We start from the raw sequence: 23,283 nt of genomic DNA, 5'->3' as shown, positions 1-23,283 counted from the left end.
AACCCTCTGTCTAACATATTTAGTGAAAGCATTTATAATGCAAGGTCTCATGAGCAAAAGCAGAAGTAAGATAACTAAGGGGCCTGTTACAACAGAAAGTAGGGTAGTTAACCATTAGCATAGAAGCAACAGGTTTTTCTTTTTTTAGGGCTACACATAACCCTTTTTGTTTCATGAACAGGAGGTCAAGTCCCCTTTGATTTGTAGGACCATCTCAGCTAGGGAATCAACCTGGTTTTTTAATCTGCAGATCAAGTCTTTCAGGTGACCCAAATCTCTGGCTACTTGGTGGGTTAGGGCTTTAAAATTTGTGTCCTGAAGGATCAGGGAGGAAGTTCCAATAGCCACTGACCCAGCTATTCCTAATCCCACCAGAATAGGCACTAAAATGGGGGCAGCCCATTTACTCCTGTAGTGTTCAGTGGTTAATCCAGGGTGTTCATGGGCCCCTTTTTTATTACAATACAAGACTTGTGGAACAACATACACGGTGACACAAAATAAAGTGGCAGATTGGGTAGCCAAGAATGATTTGGGAATGTATTTAGTCAAGTCCTCGGTGCAAGCAAATGAAGGATATCAGGACCAGGTCTCCTGGCTTAAAACTGTGGGGCTGGAATGTTGCAAGGCATTTTTTTCTCAAGCCTGTTGTATTGTAGCCTGGATCTCACTCTGAAGAATCTGCAAGGCTTGAAGAGATGGAAGAGACACAAAAACTCTCTGTTATGTGTTCAAGCTTTAACTTAGGGAGGAGTGGTGGTGGCCTCCCATACAAGATTTTAAAAGGGGTAAACTTGTCACATATGCAGTACATCTAACTCTTAACAAGGCTAGAGGAAGCAGATTGGGTCACCTACCGCCAGTTTCTAGAACATATTTATTCAGGGTTTCTTTCAGGGTTCTATCCTTTTCACTTGCCCTGAACTTTGTAGGCGATAGGCACAGTGTAACTTCCAATCGATATGTTGTGCCCTTGCCAACAATTTTGATATGTGTGTCATGAAGGCAGGCCCATTGTTGGACCCCAGGTAACGAGGGATGCCAAATCGGGGAACTATCTCCTGGAACAAAACCTTAGTTACTATGTTGGCTGATTCTCCACGAGTGGGGAAAGCGTCTACCCAACCTGAGTAGGTGTCAGCCAATACCAGTAAATATTTGAACCTCTTGTTGGATTTTCTTTAGGTGAAATCAAGTTCCCAGTGTTCCCCTGGCTCTCTTCCCCGCAGTCGATTACCTTTGCTCCTTGGTCTCGCCTTGGAGTTTACCTGTGCACACACCTGACACCTGGAACTGATGTCCTGGACCATAGAGGTCAGTCCTGGGACTGAAAACTTAGAGCTCATTAGTCTTTTTAACTTTGATTCTCCCAGGTGAGTTAAGTGATGGAACTGATGAACAAGTTGTCGCCCCAGGGCTCAGGGGAGACAATTTGTTCGTTTGTCCCTTTCCACCAGCCTGAGTCCAGTTTTGTACCCCCTCACTTTTGGTTTTATTCTTTTTTTTATTCCAGGGTATATGTGGGTCTTTCCGGCAGGCAGCCAAAGGGTCAGATGGGCACAGTGTCTATCGGCCTCACTGGTTCTCTGGCCGCTCCTTGGGCTGCATCATTGGGCTCTCGGTTGCCGCAGGCCTCCAAGCTGTCTCCTTTCTGGTGGCTTTTACAATGAATAATGGCCAATGCCCTGGGTTCCCAGATTCCCTCCAATAAGGCCAGAATTTGTTCTTTATTTTTGATAGTTTTCCCTTCTGTGTTAATAGCCCTCTCTGTCTGTAGATGTCGCCATGCACATGGGCAGTGGCGAATGCACACCGGCTGTCAGTGCGGATGTCTACAGCCTTGTCTCGACCTAACCTCAGGGCTTGAGTTAAAGCTATTAGTTCAGCCCTCTGTGCCGATGCCCCCCAGTTTAATGCCTGTGCTCAGTGGACCTGTCCTCCTGGACTGACTACAGCCCCCCCCCATACCTGACTCAGTCTTCCATGAAGCTGTTTTCATCAGTGAAGAAGGTCTCATCCTGGGCTTTGCAGGGGAACATCAGTCAGATCTGGGCAGTTGGTGATGGACGTTGTCAGAGTGTCCAGACAGTCATGGAGGGGCATGCGTACGAGTCGGAGTCCGGGAGTAAGGTGGCTGGATTGAGGGTCATTTCTCTGGTGAATTTGATGCATGGAGCATCCAGCAACAGGGCCTGGTACTGAGTCAGGCAGGTGTTGGAGTGCCATCATTCTGGGGCTCCTCTCAGCAACGTCTCCACCGCATGGGGTGCGGTGATGACCAGGTCTTGTCCCAGGCTGAACTTATCTGCCTTCTGGACCAGGAGGGTGGTGGCTGCAACTGCCCTCAAACAGGTAGACCATCCACTTGCCACAGGATCAAGTCTTTTAGACAGGTAGGCCACAGGTCTGTTTCAAGGCCCTAATGCCTGAGCTAGCACTCCTTTGGCTATGCCCCCTCATTCAGCCACAAACAACCAAAAGGGCTTGGTGACATCAGGTAGGGCCAGGGCTGGTGCTGACACTAAGGCTTTCTTTAAAGCCAAAAAGGCACTTTCTCCTTTTCTGTCCAGAGGGACTGTCTCTTGTGCCTAGAGTGCAGCAGTTGTGACTTTCCCCAGTTTTTTGGCTAGGACTTCCTTGGGGGCGTCATGGTTATCATAAACTTTCTGGGCTATGTTCAGGAGTTTAGTCCTATTCTTTCTGTCAAATCCCTCCAATTTCTGTAATTTTTTTCCCCTAATATCTGTGGCCAACTGGGAAACAAAGGCCAAATTTAAAGCTGCTGCATTTTTGAGTGCCTCTGGGTCAATAGAAGTGAAAACTCTATAGGCTTCCAAGAGTCTCTCTAAAAACGCAGCTGGAGACTCTGTTTTTCCCTGGTGAACCTCACTTACCTTACTCAAATTAGTGGGCTTTCTGGCCGCTTCCTGGAATCCCCCTAATAAGTGCTGGTGGTAGGACCCCAGCCTCCTCCTACTGTCATCATCATTGGGGTACCATTCAGGGTGCTGTGATAGAACCATCACCTAAGCCCTGGCCGAATGCCCCACAGTTCCCAGAGTGATGCTGGGGTTTGGCCCCAGGGCCTCTTTGACTGCCTGTTGATAAATGCAATCCTACTCCTCAGTGGTGAACAGGATCTGTAAAAGCTGCTGGTAATCATCCCAGGTTGGCTGATGGGTATGAAAAACAGTCTTAAGAAGAGATTAATGCCTGAGGTTTTTCAGAGAAGGGGGGACTTTGATGTTTCCAATTGTAAAGATCACCAGTTGTGAAAGGGACATAAATCAATCCTCCCCCAGGCTCTGTCTGCTTTAAAGGAAAAAGGGAAGAGGAAGATGGGGCTGATGGACCGTAGTCCTGTCCCAATTGAGTGCCAAAGGTCGATCGGGACCTGTGGGGCGCTGACTCCCGTGACCACATTCCAAACCTTGGGAGCAATGTGCATGGAATAAGTTCCCACTGGGGGCCAACCAACTCCAAAACTGGGCCATTCTAGTTGACACAGGGTTTGTAATTTGCCTTTAGAAAATTTCATGCCATATTCATCTTCCCTGTCTGTGGAATAAATTTTTTCAAAGTTATTCAAAACACAATCAAGTGGAGTTCCTTCTGTGCACTGTGAGGAACCCATAATTTTAGCCTGTGAAAATGCAAAAGGCACACAGAGGAAGCAGAGAGACAGACAATAAACAGACAAAAACAAACTTTGGCCAAGTAAACCTCTGGGGCCGAATGGATTCAGACCCCACCCAGGGAGTTGCTCTTCTGAGGACTCTGACCCAGTGAGTCTGCTTGCTGTCATGAAGAGACTGTAGGTAGGGGAACTTGTGCCACATCCAGCTTCCTCCTACCTACCCACAGTGCACTAAAAATCATTTGATTCTTACCTCTAGAGGCTTTCCCAATAAACTCGTGCAGGTCAGTTGATCGATGATAAGGCCCAACTGGGACCGGCCTACCCTGAGCCCTGGAAAACGTCAGGGTGGCCTAGCCCTGGAATACCATCAGGGTGGCCTCTCCTTCTGCAGACCAGTGTCCAGAGGGGCCAAACACCACTGATGTCCAATCCTGGTCTCTCCTAAAAAGAAACAGTGGCTCCAAGATAATAAGCTCAAAAGCGGCTGGGTATCTCACTGGTGCCTCCAAGTATGTTGCACCCAGTGAGAAAGAACCAACCAGAGACCGATATTAAATCCACACAGGAGTTTACTACTGGCCGGGACCTGAGCTGAGCATCGGACTCCAGCCTCGACTTGGGGGAGACAAACATGTTTTATACACCTTTGAGGCCAGCAGTTTCTAGGCCTCCCTATGGGATAGAACTAGTAAAGCAAGCAAAAGGTACGGAAGCAGACCGTCCTGCTGTTAGAACATTTGTAAAACAATAGTTGATAGTTATTTCTAAAGAGACTTTCTAAAGGGAGGAGGTTTTTAAATTTCCTCCTTCTGAGTTCATCTAAAGGGCAGGCAGGTGGGTCAAGCAGCAATATGGAGCCTGTCTTGCTAAGGAGGGTCCTTCAATATGATTGTGTGGAATGGATTCTTTCCAGTATAAATTTGGACATCTAATTAACTAAACATGGTCCTACAGTCACCAGGAGTATTATCACCATTTTGGGTCCCATCAGAACCCCTAACCATGCTTTTCATCTAGAGAACTGCCAACTCCACCAGGGGTTGGTATCCTAGGAACCATACTTAGTTTCCATCCACTTTAACCTTTCTTTCAGTTGGGTCATGGATTCCCTGACTACTCCTGACTGATTTGCACAATAAGAACATTCTTCCCCTGGGTAAAGACAAGTTCCCCCATACTTAGCAGTCAGCAAATCAAATCAAGGCTTCTTCTATTCTGCAGCACTATGTCTGCCAATGAGTCAATCTGTCCTTGTAGAGTGAGGAGAGGGTTGAGGCTCGTACTTCATCTGACCCTTTTTGAATGTCTTGGCCTAATGAAAGGTATTGTTGCTGTCCCAGCCCGAGTGCTGTGCCACTGATTATCAGGCTCCCTGCTATAGCCAGTCCTGCTAGGAGAGGGAGAACAATAGGATCCCTTTTTCTTCTATTTAGTCCTCCTGTGAGGGACCCTATTTGGACAGGAACTTATCCTATGGCACTGGGGGAGTATACATTTAGGTCTGGGATAAGTATATTTATAGCACAATTATCTTGTACTTTGGGGGAGAAGACTCAATATAAGCCATCCTTACACACAAAAAAGGCTCCTGCTGGAGCACTGAGGTTGGAGTGAGTCCCATGGATATTGACACAGTTTTGGGGGAGGTTCCGTAAGGCAGAAACCTTAAACACACATGAGTTATTTCCTATCACTTCAGGGGGTTCACTAAGTAGTCGAACTGCTGGTTCATCCATATGGTTTAGGATTCCCTGTAGGGTCAGCCCCAAAGCATGATAGGTGAGCTGATGGAGGGGTGCACAGATCCAGCAGTCAGATGCCAGATCTCGGTCAGTAGCCAGAAGCAATCTGTGGGTGCTGTTTATAGTCTGCACCATATCTATCCCTGTGTAATTGGCCACACTGGACCTAATCTTTTTTATCTCTTTGATTATTGGCCTTTCCCTGACTGTTGGCCGAACTGTGGTCCAGACCTTTTTGACTAGTGCATCCCAATGAGTGTCCTGGTCATTGCTACTTATCTTAGTACTTGAGCCAGGCACCAAATGGTAGAGTTGGGCCTTAACAGTTTGTCTTTTCAGCCATCTGGGACTCCATGGGTCAGGTAAAACTACTTTAAGTGGGCTATACTCTGCTTTTTTACAAGTATGGCAATTTGGGGATTGTGTGTTCTCTCCCATTTGCCTTTGTCCTTGGAACTTTATAGCCATTATTGCTTGCCCTTTTACCTCATTGTATAGTATTGTTGTTTTCTACTATGTACTCCACAATCTATCACTCCCAGCCACCTGTAGTGCTGGCGTGGGCATCCATCAAATGTAATGGGCAGGGGATGCCCTTTGGGTTTTTTTTTTTTTTGGTACCGGAGATCAAACTCGGGTCCTTGCACTTGTGCAGCAGGCAGCAAAACCACTGAGCTAAATCCCTGCCCCCCTTTGGGTTTTTTTTTCATTACCTTAATTAGATTGGTTTGAGCATCAAACTGAATCTTTAGGCTTGTATATATTTAGTGTAAAGTCCCAATGTCCCACATTTATCTTAAACATATAAGAACCCAGAAAAGTGAGATGATATACCATTATGTGGTAGCAAGCCAGCATTTTTGGCAAGTGCTCCAGTCTTTTGGGGCACTGGCACCCAAAGCAATGTCAAAGAGGAACACAGTTAGAACTAAACACACAACAACAATAGTGTGTAGGAAATTCCCAGACAACAAGGCAGCACAACTGTTCATGAGTCTTTTAGCCATACATCAGCCTGTCAGCAGGGCTTTTGAGAGCATTGTCTGCTTTAATTTCTTCAGCTGTGCATTGACCTGTCAGCTTCTGGAGTGACAGGAGCAGGACTTTGAGAGCACAGTCCCAGCAGGGTCACCTTTAGTGGGTTTGCTGGATCCGGCCGTCACAGGCAGGAGTCTCCTGGATGAAATTCCTTGATTCTTGAATGATGGATCCAAGGCTCGATTTCTGCAACTTTTACTGCTGTGGGAGTGGTCATAACAATAACATAAGGCCCTTTCCAAACTGGGGTGAGGGAGTCTCTTTTCCAGTCTTTCATATAAATTTGGTCCCCTGGCTCGAATGAGCAGGAGTGTCTGGGGATGTTATCCCTTTCCTCATAATATTTGTGAAGCTGATGAAAAAACCTGTCCTAAGGCTTCGAGCTGTTAGTTAAGCATTAGGCTCCCTACTTCTTGTGTATTGCCTCTAAGGCTTTTAATCAATGGTGGTGGCCTTCCGAACAGGATCTCATATGGGGAGAATTTTCCTTTGCTAGGCATGTTCCTGATTTTCATCAAGGTGAAGGGTAAGAGATCTACCCAAGGGGCTGGATCTCTAAGCAATACTTGATGAGAGCTAACTTTATGCTTCTGTTCATCCTTTCTACTTTCCCTGAACCTTGTGGACGGTAGGTGGCATGCAAGTTCCATTTTATCTTTAGCAACTTAGCCAATTTCTGGACTATTTCTGCTATAAAGGCTGGACCATTATCACTGCCAATGGTTAGAGGGAGTTTATATCTTGGAATGATTTCTCTTAGGAGGACCCTGCACACTTCTTGGGCCCTTTCTGTCCTAGTAGAGAAAGCTTCACCCCACCCTGAGTAGGCACAGACTAAGACTAATAGATATTGGTAGGCTTTGCATGTCTTCACTTCTGTGAAGTCTATGTGTATGTCTTCGAAAGGAGTGCTTCCAATGTGTTGGATTCTGGGCGCTGGCCGAGGCTTTTAGCTTGGCTCTACTCTAGCACTGGTGCTGCATCTTTGGCAGACAAGGGCACAAATTGTGGAGAGTTGAGGAATGTAATAGTGTTCCTGAAGGAGTTCATTTAGAGCAGTTTTTCCTGCATGTGTGAAATCGTGATGTCTCTTGACCCACGCATAGGCTAGTCCCCTTAGAATGACTACCTGTCCATCAAGGAGCACCCAGTGGTTGTATTCTCCTTTCTAGGCTTTCTGACTCTGTACCCATTCATCTTCTTTGTCTGAGCAGTGCAAGTCAGTCTTTTTGGATTCTTCTTGGGTGTTCTGTAGGTTTCCTATAAGTTTTGTGCTGGAGTCAGCCACCTTTTTGGCTGCCTCATCTGCCTTCGAGTTCCCAAGAGTAACAGAATCTTTCACTTTCTGATGGCCTCTGCAATGTATGACAGCTACCTTCAGAGGTTCCCAAACTGCATCAAGGAGCTGCAGGATTTCTTCTTTATTTTTAACCTGTTTTTCTTCTGCCAGGAGCAATCCTCTCTCTGTACAGCATGTCATGGACATCTATAGTGGCAAAAGCATATCTGGTATCAGTATATATATATTGATTTTCTTCCCTTTTGACCATTTGAGTGCCTGAATCAATGCCCATAGTTTGGCCCTTTGTGCTGACCATCCAGCTGGAAGAGGTCCGGCTAGGAGCACCTCTTGGGTGGTTACTACTACATATCCAGAGCAGTGGATTCCCTCCCTAACTGAGCTACTTCCGTCCGTAAAAGGCATCAATCAGGGGAGTCTTCTGAAGGTCTAGTCAGCTACCACCGGCTTCATCAACAGTCATCAGGCAGTCGTAGTCAGGTGGACCCATTTCAGAGGGCATGTAAGTTGCAGGATTCAGAGCTTTTACAGCCACGATGGTCAGGCAAGGATTTTCACATAACAGTGCCTGATACTGAGTGATGGGGCTATTGGAGAGCCAATTCTGGCCTTTACTATTTAATTATTCCATTACTGAATGAGAAGTATACACTGTGTTTGCCCTAAAGTCCGCCTGTCAGCATTTTTTTTATTATTAATATGACTGCACCAGCCACAGCTCATAAATAGGGAGGCCATCCTCTTGCCACAAGGTCTAAAGCTTTGAGAGGTAAGCAACAGGTCTTTCCCAGGGGCCCATCTTCTGAGTTAAGACCCCCAAGGCGATATAGTTTTTCTCATCTAAAAACAAGTTGAAGGATCTGGTGATATCTGGGATGCCAAGTGCAGGAGTTTCACTCAAAGCCTTTTTCAGTCCTCTGAAGGACGAATCTTGTTCAGTGTTCCATTCTAAGTTGGAGTGATCCTTTTCCTTGCCTTTCAGGATTTCATATAGTGGCTTTGCTTTCTCCACGAATCCCGGAACCCAGATTCTGCAGAATCCTGCTGTCCCAAGGAATTCTTGGAGCTTCTTTTTGGTTGTGGGTCTTGGCAGAGAACAAATGACTTCATTTCTCTCTGGACCTAGCCTCCTCTGTCCTTTCTCTAAGTCAAATCCCAAATATCACACTTTGGTCTGACAGATTTGTGCTTTTTCCCATGAGACTTTATATCCCACATCTTGCAGGAACTTGAGGAGGGCCTTGGTCCCTTCCCAATTTGGATAGTGTGTTTGAAAAATAGAGGTCAGGAGTTTAGTCATCACCTCTGGCTTCTCTGAGTAGGAAGAAGTGTGATTCTTCCAATTCAGCAAATCAGTGGAGCTAAAAGGCTGATGTATGAGGACGGAGGTGCCTCCTGCTGGATTGGGATACTCTGAGGGGCATCTGGAGATGCATGGAACAGAGGTGGTGAGCCACTGGACTAGTGGGGTCCACATCTGTGGCAGGTGCAGGTTTAGGATCTTGGAGCAGCTGGGTTGAATCGGGCGAGGCTGGGGCAGGCACCAATGTTGCTGAGACTGGCACTGAATCCACAGGAGTCCTGGGAATGGCTGGGGCAGTTGGGTATGGAAGGGGAAAGTCTGAATCTTCTCAGTCCAAGTCTGAAAGGAGCAGTTTATTTCCGGAATTGTCCTCTGCCTGACCGAGGAGCAAGATAGTCTTTTTTCCTTCCAGGGTGCACATATGAAGCCAAGGAGGCATTCCGTGGCACAATTTGAGCCATGAATCAACATAGAGATATCAATCTGGATGTTCCCGTCCAGAGGCGGTGACTGCTAGCCAGATGGACCAGACAAGACCCCCATCTAGGGATCTCTGATGGCCAAGCTGGGCAAAGCTGGGACCATTCTAACTCACAAAAGTTTCTAAGTTTTGGGGGTTTCATCTTAATATAATAATCACCAGTAAAACCTTTCTTAAAATTCTTAAGCATGCATTCTAAAACAGTAGGATGAGATATTCCTGGCCCCATGATTGGCTGATCAGAGTGTTGGTGCGTGTATGGGTACCCTTGTACAGAGACACAAGACAAAGGAGGGTGACCATCAGAGATGATCCACACAGGCACCAGTCTGGCTGCATGACCAGCGCTTTCAGGACCTTCCAGGCATAAGGATATATTTACCTCATTGCAAGAGCACCCACTTAGCCCTTCGAGAGAACAGAACTCCCCCCCCCCAAGCAGAGGGAGATGCATCCACAGAATCACAGATCAGGCCCAATCACTTCCGTAACCTCAGGGGGATATTTAAGCACAGAGTGGCCCCCTTTTAGTAGCAGACACAGACAGAACAGCCTATGGCTTACGCTGTCCGTTCACACTCAGTCTCACATTCACGCACAGTCATTCAGAGGTTAAACATTCCCGCCTGCCTGGGATGGCCCTAATTCAGTTTTCATGAAGTGAAGGCAAAGCAAATGGGACTCCAAAAAGCCCCTACCAAATGGGAATTCAATATTCCCACACAAGGGGTGATCAGGCCCTTCTTCTGACTTACGTCAGGATAAGCAAATTGAATCTCCGCCTTTTCCCAGGGTGGACTACCGTGTCCAAAGTCAGGCGTTCCTGCATCTCCTGTCTCTTATTCCAGGTCTGGTCAAGCCTCTGTTGACAAGGTTGGCATTACAAATCCTTGAGGGGACTGAGAAAATTCTCCCAGGGGCGCCCTTCCCCTCAGAGGTGTCGGAAGGCCGAACTCACTCCTGCAGGGTTCGAGCCATTGGCCAAGTGGCCAGAAGATTATCTCGAAATCCCGGATGAGCCCCCACATGTTGCAGCAAATTGGGAGTCAAAATGATCTTCCAGAGACAGAAGAGTTGGGTAAAATAAAAAAGAAGTTTATTGCCAGGCCATGGCCAGCCTCAGGAAACGAGTCCTTATAGATGGACCTCGAGCTAAGACAGCTTCTCCTTTTTATACCTTGCTCATAGCCTACAGGGCGGCCTGAATTGTTGTCATACAGAATGTAGCAAGGATGTGGTAAAGCCGCATTAGGCGAGTTTCCATGGTTTCAAGGTTGGGGGCTTACATTAACAAATTTCAAGGCTGGTTTCTAATCTTTCTGGGAACAGCCTGCCCCACAAGAAGGAGAAGGCCCACCCGGAGTTTCCAAACAGGGACAAGTTGGCACAGACGGGGTTTTAGGGGTGGCTCACACAAAGTACATAAACAGTGCATTATTGCTACATTAAGCTGACACAGTTCATGAACAAATATTTTACAGTAATTATCCATTCCAAGTTATGTTTGGCATAACTCTTTCTACCTCAGTGTCAGCTGGTGGCCAAGATAACCAAATATTCCTGTAGGGGCAAAAACCTTCAACCCTCTTCACTTCAGTCAAACCAGAGATTTCTCAGACAGACAGAGGAGGCAGGGAGGAGCAGTCCCTGAGGGCAGCAGCTGGTTGGAGGGGGCGAGCACTGGGGGTCAGGCTGCGAACTTGGAGGGCCACAGCCTGGCTGTGTCACCACACCGCACTCATTCTTTGCTCAGGACAAACGCAGAGAGGGCTCCCAGCCAGTCTGAGTCGCTCTGTGAAGGGGGCAGCTGGCTGGATCTGAGCGGAGCTGGGGGCTGGAAGTGCTGAAAAGAGTTGCCCACCATCCAGCCTTACACCTCCAGGGGGGCTCAGGCCCCAAGTGGACCCATGATGACCCTGCCTTTCCAACTTGGCCTCATTTACAAGTACACACACACACACACACACACACACACACACACTACGGATCTTAGCCACTGTGCCTATTCCCAGATGGTTTAAAACTCTCCCTGTGAAGGTCGAGTCTCACAGTCACCAGGAGAAGCCTCATGGGCCCTAAGCACTCCCCACATTCTAGGAAAACAAAAGAGAACGCACCCCAGGCCTCTGCCCTCCCTGTGTCCTGCAGGGCAGACTTTGATCCTGGCAGTGGCTACCTCTAGCTTTGCCCCCTGGAACCTCCCAAATGTGCCACCCTTTCTGAGTCAGCCTTGCCTACAGTGTGTTTTGCTTGTTGTCCAATAAAGAGCTTGTTACCAACCACTGCTTTCTTTTCTTTGGTACCGGGGATCGAACTCAGGACCTTGTACTTTGCGAGGCAGGTGACGGAACCACTGAGCTAAATCCCAGGCCCATCCGCTGCTTTCTTACTCAGCCCCCTTCTGTGGTGCAAATCTCCTGGGGAATATCCAGGAGCTGAGACACCAACATAACCCAGCCCAGATTGACCCCAAAATTGTGGCAACAAAACTTGACCCCTAGTCAGCCGCGGACTAGCGCGGGGAGCTGGGGTCCGAGCTAGGAGCACAGGGACAGCGAGTTTCCCTGCTCCACCGGGGCCCTTGGAGGCCCGAGCACCGGCTTCCTTCCCTCCCCTGCCCTGCGCTCCCGCCTGGGGTCTCGGGCGGGGGCGGAGGGCAGGGACAGCGGAGGAGGTGAAAGCGGAGTGAGGGACGCGCCGGGCTCTGACGTCTGCACGCTGCCGGCGTCTGCACTCTGCCAGCGGGCTGCACTCCGGCCCCCGCGAAGGCGAGCTGGGCGGTGGCGAGAGCTAGGTGCAGCTGGCAGCATCCTGGAGTCCGGGCGCGCTCCCCTCTCCCGCCCCCTCCCTCCCGGCTCCGACTCCTCCGAGCCTCCGTTCCTCCCGCTCCTACTTATCCTGCGCCTGGGCCCAGCAAGGTGATGGATGTGGACACACTGTACTAGGCCCTGAACATAGAACTTTTGGATCCATAAACTATCCGCAGACCCGTCCCAACAGCGCCATTTGCAAATGGGAGATCCGTGTCAAGATGGGAGAATGAATTCGCATCAAATTGGGCGACGATGACATTCAAGATACTGATTCTTGTCACTTTAGTTACTTGAAAATGTGTAATGGAATTGGACCCGGCAGAACAGAAATAGATGTTATCCTCAGTCCTTCCAGAACTGACTGTTGTGTATAACACGTGACTTAGATAGAGTCAGAGTGTCAAGGTAAATACTGTGGTCTGGGGTTAAAAGTGAACCATTCAATTGAATCAAAAAGCAATGAAATTACAGTGATGTTCATGAGTGGAGACTGTTGTGCCCAGATCGCATATTCCCAAAGACCACCAGGAAGCCAATCCCGATGTAAGCACACGAGGGTCGTTTATTCAAGCTCGAGCAGGGACTCACAACTGTCACCGACGCAGCGGATCAGAATTGAGAGCCCCGAATTTCAAAGTAACAGGGTTTTTATTGTGGTTACAGCAAGGTTTGGGGATTTTCCACTTAGCAGTTACATGATTGGTTGACATTTAGCAAGCATGAAGTGTACATTTCTGATTGGCTAGGTTCATGGCGGGGGTTGAGGGGTGGTTACATGTAGGTTTTACGAGGGAAATGAGGGACAAAGGTTAGTGGTCGACTGTCACGTACTGATGGTCAGCAGACACACTGACTATTAGTCACGACCATTACGTACTGACAGTCAGCACATCTACAGATTGTTCTATGGATAGGGGGCCCGGAACGTTCTTTTCCTAGGCACACAGATGGTTGAGTAATTAACTTAGGAACTTTGCTTCGGTACAGATTGTGTCTTTTGTCCCAGAGCAGGCACATTTTAACCATTAATTTGTGAGAGACTAGGGGAGTGGTGCATTTTAGCAAAATGGAGTTGCTTTGGTCTCACAGAGACCATTACTCTGGACGAGGATTTTTTTGATGCATACTCAGTTATAAATAAACAAGATCTAATTACTTGTTTGGATACTGTATCCAACTTTTTGGAACCTGAGTTCAGTAAGTACTGCCCACCTGGTTGTCTCCTTCCTTTTGCTGAGATATCTGGAACAATTCCTCATGGATACAGAGATTCCTCACCATTATCTGTGGCTGGTATACATGCAGGAGTAGTGTCGGATGTGTTGGGTGGCCAAATCAGTGCTGTAATTAGTAAAGGCATCCCATACTATGAAAGTTCTTTGGCCAACAATGTCACATCTGTGGTGTTACACTTATCTGCAAGTCTTTTTACATTTAAGATAAGTGGTTGTTTTGGAACACTGGGAATGGAATCTGGCGTGATTGCTGACCCTCAGATAACAGCATCATCAGTACTGGAGTGGACTGACCACACAGGGCAGAAGAACAGTTGGAAACCTGAAAAGTTCAGACTGAAAAAAACCTAGACCTGGGGCTGGGGATTTAGCTCAGTGGTTCTGCCGCCTGCCACGAAAGGGGAAGGACCCGAGTTCAATCCCCGATACCAAAAAAAACCAAACCTGGACCTCCTTGGGCTTCATGGGCCACTGATAAAAATCAGTGGTTACAAATAGATCTGAATAAGGAAAAGAAGATAACAGGCATTATCACCACTGGATCCACCATGGTAGAGCACAATTATTATGTATCTGCTTACAGAATTCAGTACAGTGATGATGGGTGGAATTGGACTGCGTACAGTGAGAGGAGGACAGAGCCATACAAGATATTTCAAGGAAACAAAGATTACCACCAGGATGTGCATAATAACTTTTTGCCACCTATTATTGCACGTTTTATTAGAGTGATCCCTATGCAATGGCAGCAGAAAATTGCCATGCAAGTGGAACTGCTCAGATGTCAGTTTATTCCTAAAGGTCATCCTCCAAAACTTAACCTCCACCTCCTTGGAAGAACAATGACCTCAAAATCACCGCAGCCCCTCCCAAAGTAGCCAGAGGTCATGCCCCAAAATTTATTCAGCCATTACAACCCCGCAGTAGTAATGAATTTCCTGCAAAGACAGACCAAACAACTGTCACTCCTGATATTAAAAACACGACCATACCTCCAAATGTAACCAATGATGTAGCATTGGCTGCTGTTCTTGTCCCTGTGCTGGTCATGGTCCTCACTACTCTTATCCTAATATTAGTATGTGCTTGGCATTGGAGAAACAGAAAGAAGAAAACTGAAGGCACCTATGACTTACCTACCTGGGACCGGACAGGTTGGTGGAAAGGAATGAAGCAGTTTCTCCCTGCCGAATCAGTGGAATGTGAGGAAACCCCAGTTCGCTACAGCAGTAGTGAAGTTAATCATTTAAATCTGAGAGAAGTCACCACAGTGCTACAAACTGACTCTGCAGAGTATGCACAACCGCCTGTGGGAGGAATTGTGGGTACACTTCATCAGAGATCTACCTTTAAACCAGAAGAAAGAAAAGAAGCAGGCTATGCAGACCTAGATCTTTACAACTCTCCAGTGCAGGAAGTTTATCATGCTCCCAACCACTGGGCCTGAATATGCAACCCCAATTGTCATGGGCATGTCAGGACACCCCACAGCCTCAGTTGGTCTGCCCTCTACATCCACTTTCAAAGCTACAGGGAACCAGCCTCCCCCTGTAGTGGGAACTTACAATACACTTCTCTCCAGGACTGACAGCTGCTCCTCAGCCCAGGGCCAGTATGATACCCCTGAAGGTGGGAAGCCAGCTGCCCCAGAAGAATTGGTGTACCAGGTGCCACAGAGCACACAGGAAGTATCAGAAGCAAGAGGGGATGGGGAGTGTGAGGTTTTTAAAAGAAATCCTTTGAGGATGATGCTGCTTTTTACAAAGCATCAATGTAAAGCACATGGCCTTTTAAAAAAATTATTAGCCCCAGGGATTTAGCTCAGTGGTTTGGTCGCCTGCCTTGCAAGCACAGGGACCTGAGTTGGATCCCTGGTACCAAAAAAACAAAAACAAAAAAACTTATTAGTGTTATAATATATAGAATGTATTACATATCTGTCACTGAAGTGGTTGAGAAAATGTGGCCAAAGTACAGAAAACTACTTATCTTGCCATCTTGCTTTAAAGGTGTTACTGTTGCAGTTACTGCTTGCCTGTTAAATTCTCGACAATTTGTTTATTACTACTGTAAAACACTGTTTTTAATACAGAAAAAGATCCCTATAATGCACTTCAAAGAAACTGAAAATCACTGAGTATTCATTACCAATGCTGCAGGTACATTAATGAACTCAAATTGGTTCTATAAGCCTGACGGGCAATAATGCATGGTACTGTTCTTGAAATATCTAATGGCTTGAAATTTTCCTTTTGTGAAAGGTGGGTGCTGTTATGTTTTCCCCCTTTTCTATTCCTATATTGTATCCTGGATTTTTAAAAAATGATGATGTAGCATTGTTTTGATTGTAGCCAGTCACACTTCTCTGTCTTAGGAAGATTGGTGGCTAGGAAGCTGACTTGTAATAACGTGGGTGACCAACTTGTCACTTGCGGGCACTCTTAAAGAGCTTTAACACTTCATGGCACAGGACCTGGTCTCCTCCGTGCTTATTCTACTTGAGGCGCTTTGTGACTGGCTCCATTTTTGTTTTATCAGTCTCATGAAATGAGATCCTCTGATGTCTTTAAGTATACATCTCTATGTGGAAACAGGAGAGAAACAATTTAAAATTTGGAAAAGCTGTAAAGAAGATTCCCTCTGCACTCAGAAGTAATATAAATTTCCTTGAAAACCAAAAAAAGTGGCCAGAGTTGTCCTCTTTGGTTTTTCACACACACAACTTCTCGAGTCTCAAGGTGTGTTATTTTAGTCAAATAATTTTAATTTGTTTTCCTCAGTAAAACTATTATAAGAAAAAGAAATCCAATGTATATCCTTCAGTTCGATGTGCTTGAGCCTTTTGTGTATAGTAAGAGTTGTGAGTTGTTAGTAGTCCTTTGTGTCATACCTACAGAATAGATGTGATAGCATCCTAGCAAATGAAATTGATACCTCCCAGCAATGCTTAGTCACCATTTGTTCATGAGCTGCCCAGAACTTGTTTTAGATGGGGTGAATAAAAAGTCATATGTAATGTAATTTATTAGCCTATAGTACAAAAACCACGTCTAAACATCTTTCTCTCCTTTTTTTCGGGGGGTTCCAGGGATCGAACTCGGGTCCTTCTGCTTGCAAGGCAGGCTGCTGAACCACTGAGCTAAATCCCAGCTGGGCCCCCATGTCTAAACATCTTTAGACTGGCAAGACAACATAAGTTCACTGTGGGATAAAAATATATAAATTTGACATCCCTTCTTCCATGAATATTAGTTGGTAGACTTGATGTAAAAAATGTACTTAAAATTTTTTTCATTAGTACATGTGTGCAGTACATAATGTTTACATTCCTTGTGTGGAGTTGATTCAGGTACATATGAAAAAATCAAATTAAAAGTAAAGACTAAGGGCTGGTAATTTAGCTCAGTGGTTTCGCCACCTGCCGCGCAAGCGCTAGGACCTGAGTTCGATCCCCAGTACCAAAAAAATAAAATAAAATAAAAATAAAGAGCAAAATAAAAGATAATAGTGAGGAAATAGAGCTTTCTATTTCCCATTAGGTTCTAGTCATTTCTTCTGACTTAATGCCACCAGATTATTTTGTTGCCAGAATTTACTAAATTTGAATAAAGATGAACAGTATTTATTTTGGAGGAATCCATAAGTACACCAGTACTGTATTCTGGAAACTGCATAAAAAAGAGAATTATCTCTGCAGCTTCCCAGCTTTCTCTGATATTTTGTTGGTTTTATTAACATTTGCTTTTCCTTTTTCAAACTTTGAGGGACATTTCAATCATTGAAAAATCAATGCATATTTTGTTTCAAGATATTTGAAACAAAAAGCACAACTGCTAAACTTCTGTTAAATCATAATGAATGTGTAACGCACATGTATTAATGCAGCTATGTCCTTTCAGGTGGGAATGGAGTAAACCAGTTGCTTTATTGTTTTTATTCATCACAGAAAATATACTTCTTCCCAAGTCATGTACCGGTTTAAAGCTTTAAGAGAGACGTTTCCAATACCTTTCATTTTCCCAAAGAAACTTACTATTTTGTGTAATTGTGTGACCTAATTGCTTTTCCTGGGAGCTTGGTTTTTTTTATGAGGAAATCTTCTGGAATGATGCATATTTTAACATTTGATTCATATTTTTCCCAATAAGTTTATTGGTGCATTTTAGGTATAAAATACAGTTACATTCATCACTGGGATCTTGTACCTTTACATGAGTCTCTTGGTTCTTATTTTTTTTCCCCTTCCCTTGCCCTCCCTTCACCCCCTCCACCCTTCTCTATTTGCAAAGACCTTGTTTCCATTTTTTTCCTCTTCTCATATTTTTTCCTTTTCCTTTTTTCCCTTCCCCTACCCCTCCCAATTCCCCTGCTCCTTTAGACCTTTTCTCCCTGTTACACAATATCAGTTATATATTTTTTAAATTACAATATTAAGATCTATGAGACATTACCACAGATTTTACAGAATTTAAAAGGATATAGAAAGCATATTACAAAAATCTTTTTTGAAATAAATTTGACAACTTCTAAGAAGTAACTTAGAAGACAAATTAATGAAACTAATTCTGGAGGAAATATAAAATTTGAATAGCACCTATTAAAGAAAGCATATTCCTAGCTTGAAAACCTACCTATATGACAACAGCAGGCTCATAAACAGTTTAACTGATAAATTATATCAAACATTTAAAGCAGAAAAAAGAAGGAACACTTCTCCCCTCATTTTAGGAAATCACCATTGTGCTAATCCTAAAACTGGATAAAGAAAATAGAAGAAAAAAGTATGAACATAGATAGAAATTTGTTTAACAAAACAAACTCTTAGAAGTCAGATCTGGCAGTATGTAGAACGTGGTTTTATTATAGGGATGGCAGTGTTGGTTCAGCATGGTAAAAGCTATCAGGAGACTAGTAGTGGAACAGAATCTTCTCAACAGATCAAAGACATGTACTCCATACTTCCAACAAAAACTCCTTCTATGAATGAAGATGATACTATGTTTTCTCCCTAAAGTGGGGAACAAGGGCATATATGCCTACTCTTCATCTGTCCATTAGACTTTGAAACATAGGTCTAAACCAAAATAGTCTGGCAATAAGATGACACAACTAGGATAGGATTGGCATGGCAGAAGCAAAATCTTTATATGTAGATGAAATGATCATCTACAGAGAAAACACTAAGAAATCTCTAGGAGCCCTTAGAACTTGTACTTGAAATTAGCAGGATTAGAAAACACAAGGTATATATAAAAATTCAGGTCTGTGTATACTTGCTATAAATGAAGAACTGTATATTGAAATTTAAAAGTTATTTAGGAGTACAAAGGACCCAGAAAAGCCAAAAACAAAAACAAAAATGGTGTTGGAAGATGTTTAGTACCTAATTTTAAGACTTCTTCTAAAGCTACAGTAATCAAGGCAGTGTTGGTGTAAGGAAAGACATATAGATCATTTGAATAAAACAGAGAATCTAGAAATAGAACCACACATATATGGTCCACTGAGTTTTGAAAGATTATTTAACATTAGCATTTTATAGAATATAAACTCAATTCAAGAGCCTAGGAAGAGATAGTGTCTTTAGCAAATGGCACTAGAACACCTGGTATCCGTATATAAAAAATTAACCTCAACCCTTTTTTTCCATACATGAAAATAACTTGAAGGGATCCATGAACCTAAATAAGAAAGCCTAAAAGTATAAAACTTTAAGAAGAAATTATAAGGGAAAATGTTTATGAATTCAGGGTAGGCAAGAACTACCTAGGATACAAAAAACATGATGTATAAAAGAAAAAAAATTGATAAATGAGATTCCATCAAAATTTAGAACTTTAAATGACATCATTAAAATGAAAAGTAGTCCTTAAACAGACCATATTTACAATGCATATAACCTATGAGCAGAATATATAAAGAATTCTTAGAGCTCATTAATAGACAACCCAATTAAAATGTAGACATAAGAAGATGATAAATAGCCAGTATAGCACAAGGAATGGTACACAATTCTAGAATTAAAAAAAGTACTAATAAGTACAATAATAAGATTGAATTATACACTCATTAGGGAGATGAAGTCAAAAGTGTTAAAAGCCTTGTCATGACTTTTTCTTTTTGTTGGATTCTTTCCCTTTGCGTTTAATTTGTCACGCCCAATGGATTCATTCTGCTGGGTTTCCTGGGGTTGTGATCCTCATTGTCTTTTCCTAGGGTATTGTCTAAAATTTTTTGGAGTGCTGGTTTGGTATTCATGAAGTTCCTGAGGTGCTCTTTATCATGAAAGTATCTTATTTCTCCATCAATTCTGAAAGATAGTTTTGCAGGGTACATCAATCTGGGTTGGAGGCTGCTTTCCTTTAGGGCTTGAAATACATCACTCCAAGCTCTTCTTGCCTTGAGGGTTTGCACTGAGAAGTCTGCTATGATTCTGATGGGCTTTCCTTTGTATGTGACTTGTTTCTTTTCTCTCACTGCTTGTAGAATTTTGTTCTTCTGTTGGATTTCTGGAATCCTAACTATTATATGCCTATGTGTAGATTTTTTTTTATTAAGACTAGCTGGAGTCCTACATGCCTCATTTATCTGTATGTCAAGTTGTTTTCCCCTCCTTGGGAAGTTTTCTGCCATCACTTCTGTGAAGAGTTTTTTAGGTCATCTGCACTCTCTCCTCCTTCTTTATTGACTCCAATCAGTCTTATGTTATTCTTCTTTGTATTGTCTAGCAGCTGCTGGATTGATTTCTCATGTTCCCTTATAATTTTAAAGCAATTTTTCTTTTCCTCCTCACTAATTGCAATCTTATCTTCTATATGTGAAATTCTATCCTCAAATTGGTTCATTCTGCTGCGCAGACTTTCGATGGAGTTTTTAATCTCTTGGAAATCTGTTTGTATCTGTTTTATGGATTCCATTTGTTTCCTATGTTGGGATTCCATCATGTTCCTCAGATCCTCTATATTTTTATCTGTGACCTCTCTAGATTTATTAATCATGTCTTGCACCATGAGCAAAATCTTTGCTGTTATCTGAGTAATTATTTCTGATTTCATTTTTCCCAGATCCTCTTTTGTTGCCAGTTCAGAGAGTCCAGGTGGTTGAGTATCAGATTGTTCCATCTCATTTCCATTTGGGGTTGCTGTAGGTGATCTGGAAGGCTGTTTTTGAGGCTTGTTTATGTGTCTTCTCATTTCCACGGGGGGGGGATGCTTCTGGCCCCCATGGGGCTCACCTTCTCTGCCCTAGGAGCTTGGGATGGCAGCAGGGGAGCTTCCTGGGTGCTGGGACTGGCTCAGCTTCTCTGCCCTAGGAGCCTGGGATGGAGGTGGTGAGCTTCCTTCCAGGTGCTGGGACTGGCTAAGCTTCACTGCCCTAGGAGCCTGGGATGGAGGCAGGGAGCTTCCTTCCGGGTGCTGGGACTGGCTGAGCTTCACTGCCCTAGGAGCCTGGGATAGAGACGGGGAACTTCCTTATGGGTGATGGGACCAGCTGAGCTTCTCTGCTCTAGGAGCCTGGGATGGAGGCGGGGGACATTTGATTCATATTGCCACTGTGCTGTCCTTGAACTTCCAATGATTTTAATAAAATATCTAGTTTTTACTATTTTTATATATTTTACTTTACAGAAGAGCTGAGCCTGATTCAAATGGTTTTTCTAGTTTTATACTTTTTAGTTGTTTTTTCATATTAGAGTTTTTTAAATTTTTTGGATTTTAGTATATATGTCTGATTATATCAGACTATATATATACACACACACACACACACACACACACACACACACAAACACAGCACACAGCCTTGGAGACAATCAAATAACAACTGAAAATGTGAAGGCATATAACAATTTTTGACAAACTTGAATGTTTATTCTTGGCTTGAAACATTTATGACTTCAGTCACTGTGGTTTATTTTATTTTTCCCCTGACAGCAGGTACAGAAATAGAATCAGAAGTGATTGGCAAGCATGATCACTGTAGGTTTCATAGAGTTATGCTGACTTGGCCTGTTAGTTGATTCTAGGAACCAGCACAGTTAATGATACTGTTATTTCTGATTTATCTTTTATTAAACACTGTAAACCTAAATGGATCCTGTTGTAAGTGCCAGGTCCAGTCCAGGTATTTAAGTTCATGTTTCACCATTTGTACTTTGCATTAAACAGTGGATTTATTTGCTGATAAAAGTGGTCCAAGCAGAGAATTTATGCAGAATTAAAAGTCCATTATGTTAACCTTTCTTCCCTCACCCAGGGGCAAGAAGCAGAATACAAGCTCATTTAAATATGAATATGGCCTCAAAGCTTTGGAGAGTGATAAAGCTGTGCCTCTTTGCCTTGGTTCTACATTGTCACCTGGAGAGGAGAGGAGAGGAGCTATTAGAAACACCCTGTCCAATGAGACAAAGAACCAGTACATTACTGAAAAGCTTTTCGTTTAACCCCTACCAAGACAACTGACCAGCCTCTGCCTAGGAAAAATAGTTATTAGCTCTGCCTTTGGTTTTGAACTTGAAGTCCCTGAATTGCAAAAAATCCAAGTAGGAGTTGGGTGGTTTTTGAAATACTTTTAGGTCAACTCTTGCACCATGTCTCGTTTAATCCAACTTGTGACTGGTTTTCTTTTTGGTACTGGGAAAGGTGTAAACAGAACACCACGTACTGAAATACATATTGAAAGTAAAAATGGTTTGGGTGTCAGCTATATTCTCCTAGAATGTACTTTTCTTACCTTGGCATGTACTGTAGTGTGGGACTGTGTGATTCAAAAGTTAATTACTCCCCTAGATTCTGTTGTAAATTTGATGGTTGGAGTGTGTTTGCCTCGGGACAATGGACAATCAGTAATAGGGCGAGGTTACTCAGCCATCTGTTTGCCCTAAATCCAAATGTCCCGGGGCCCAGTATCTATAGGACAATCTGTAAACAGGGTGGTCGTAACTGTCAGTCAGGATGTCTGCTGAACATCAGCATGTGACAATGAGCCACTAACCTTTGTTCTTTTTTTTTCTGTGAATCCACATGTTAACCGCCCCCCTTAACCCCCTATAAAACAACCTCAGACTCTGAGCCAGGTGCCTCTCTGAGCTATTTTGCTTCGGGAGTGCCATCTGGCCAGACTAATAAAGGTCTGTTTTCCAACATGGCCGGTGTGTTCCTTCCCGGGTGGTCCTCACTATAGCCAGCTCCTTGGAGCGTTTGGTAAGGCCTTGGTCTTACATTCTGAAGGCACCGCTGGGATCCTCGGGTGTGCTCCACTTCAGCTCCTTGGAGCATTTGGTAAGGCCCTTGGCCTTGCATTCTGGAGGCACCACTGGGATCCCTGGGTGTGCTTCACTATAGTCAGCTCCTCGGAGCGTTTGGTAAGGCCCTCGGTCTTACAGTAGTCACTCAGTATTTGTATATGTTGCTACAATTTACATTGTATAAATAGTGAGATTTTTATTGTATTCATGTTTTTAAAATATTGTGTATATGTGTCTCGCTCAGATTATTTGGCTTAAATAAACTACCCTTCAAGTTTGTAGTTGTTGTTTTTTTTTTGGTACCGGGCATTGAACTTGGCTCCTTGCCTTTGCGCAGCAGGTGGCGAAACCACTGAGCTAAATCCCCGCCCCAAGTTTGTAGATTTTTGTCATAAAACAAAAGCCTGACCTGAGATCTTGTTTTCATGCTAAGAGAGACACCCAAATGCTGCCACCCACAAAATAGGACTGAGTGTAAAATTAT

The 23,283-nt window shown here is 44.1% G+C and overlaps 1 long non-coding RNA gene and 1 pseudogene across 1 annotated transcript in view; both read left to right on the top strand.

Moving 5' to 3' along the window:
• Nucleotides 1–23,283, top strand: part of LOC147825463 (uncharacterized) — a 74,548-nt gene that overhangs the window by 34,940 nt on the left and 16,325 nt on the right. The window lies entirely within an intron of this gene.
• On the top strand, nucleotides 1,786–18,092 carry LOC101723995 (discoidin, CUB and LCCL domain-containing protein 2 pseudogene; annotated as a pseudogene).

This window comes from Heterocephalus glaber, unplaced genomic scaffold (genome assembly GCF_053883595.1).
Source record: "Heterocephalus glaber isolate CG9 unplaced genomic scaffold, H.glaber_assembly_v1.0 deba00001504, whole genome shotgun sequence".
Lineage (NCBI taxonomy): Eukaryota > Metazoa > Chordata > Mammalia > Rodentia > Bathyergidae > Heterocephalus > Heterocephalus glaber.
Note: the sequence above shows the minus strand (reverse complement) of the source record. Positions and strands in the feature narration are given on the sequence as shown.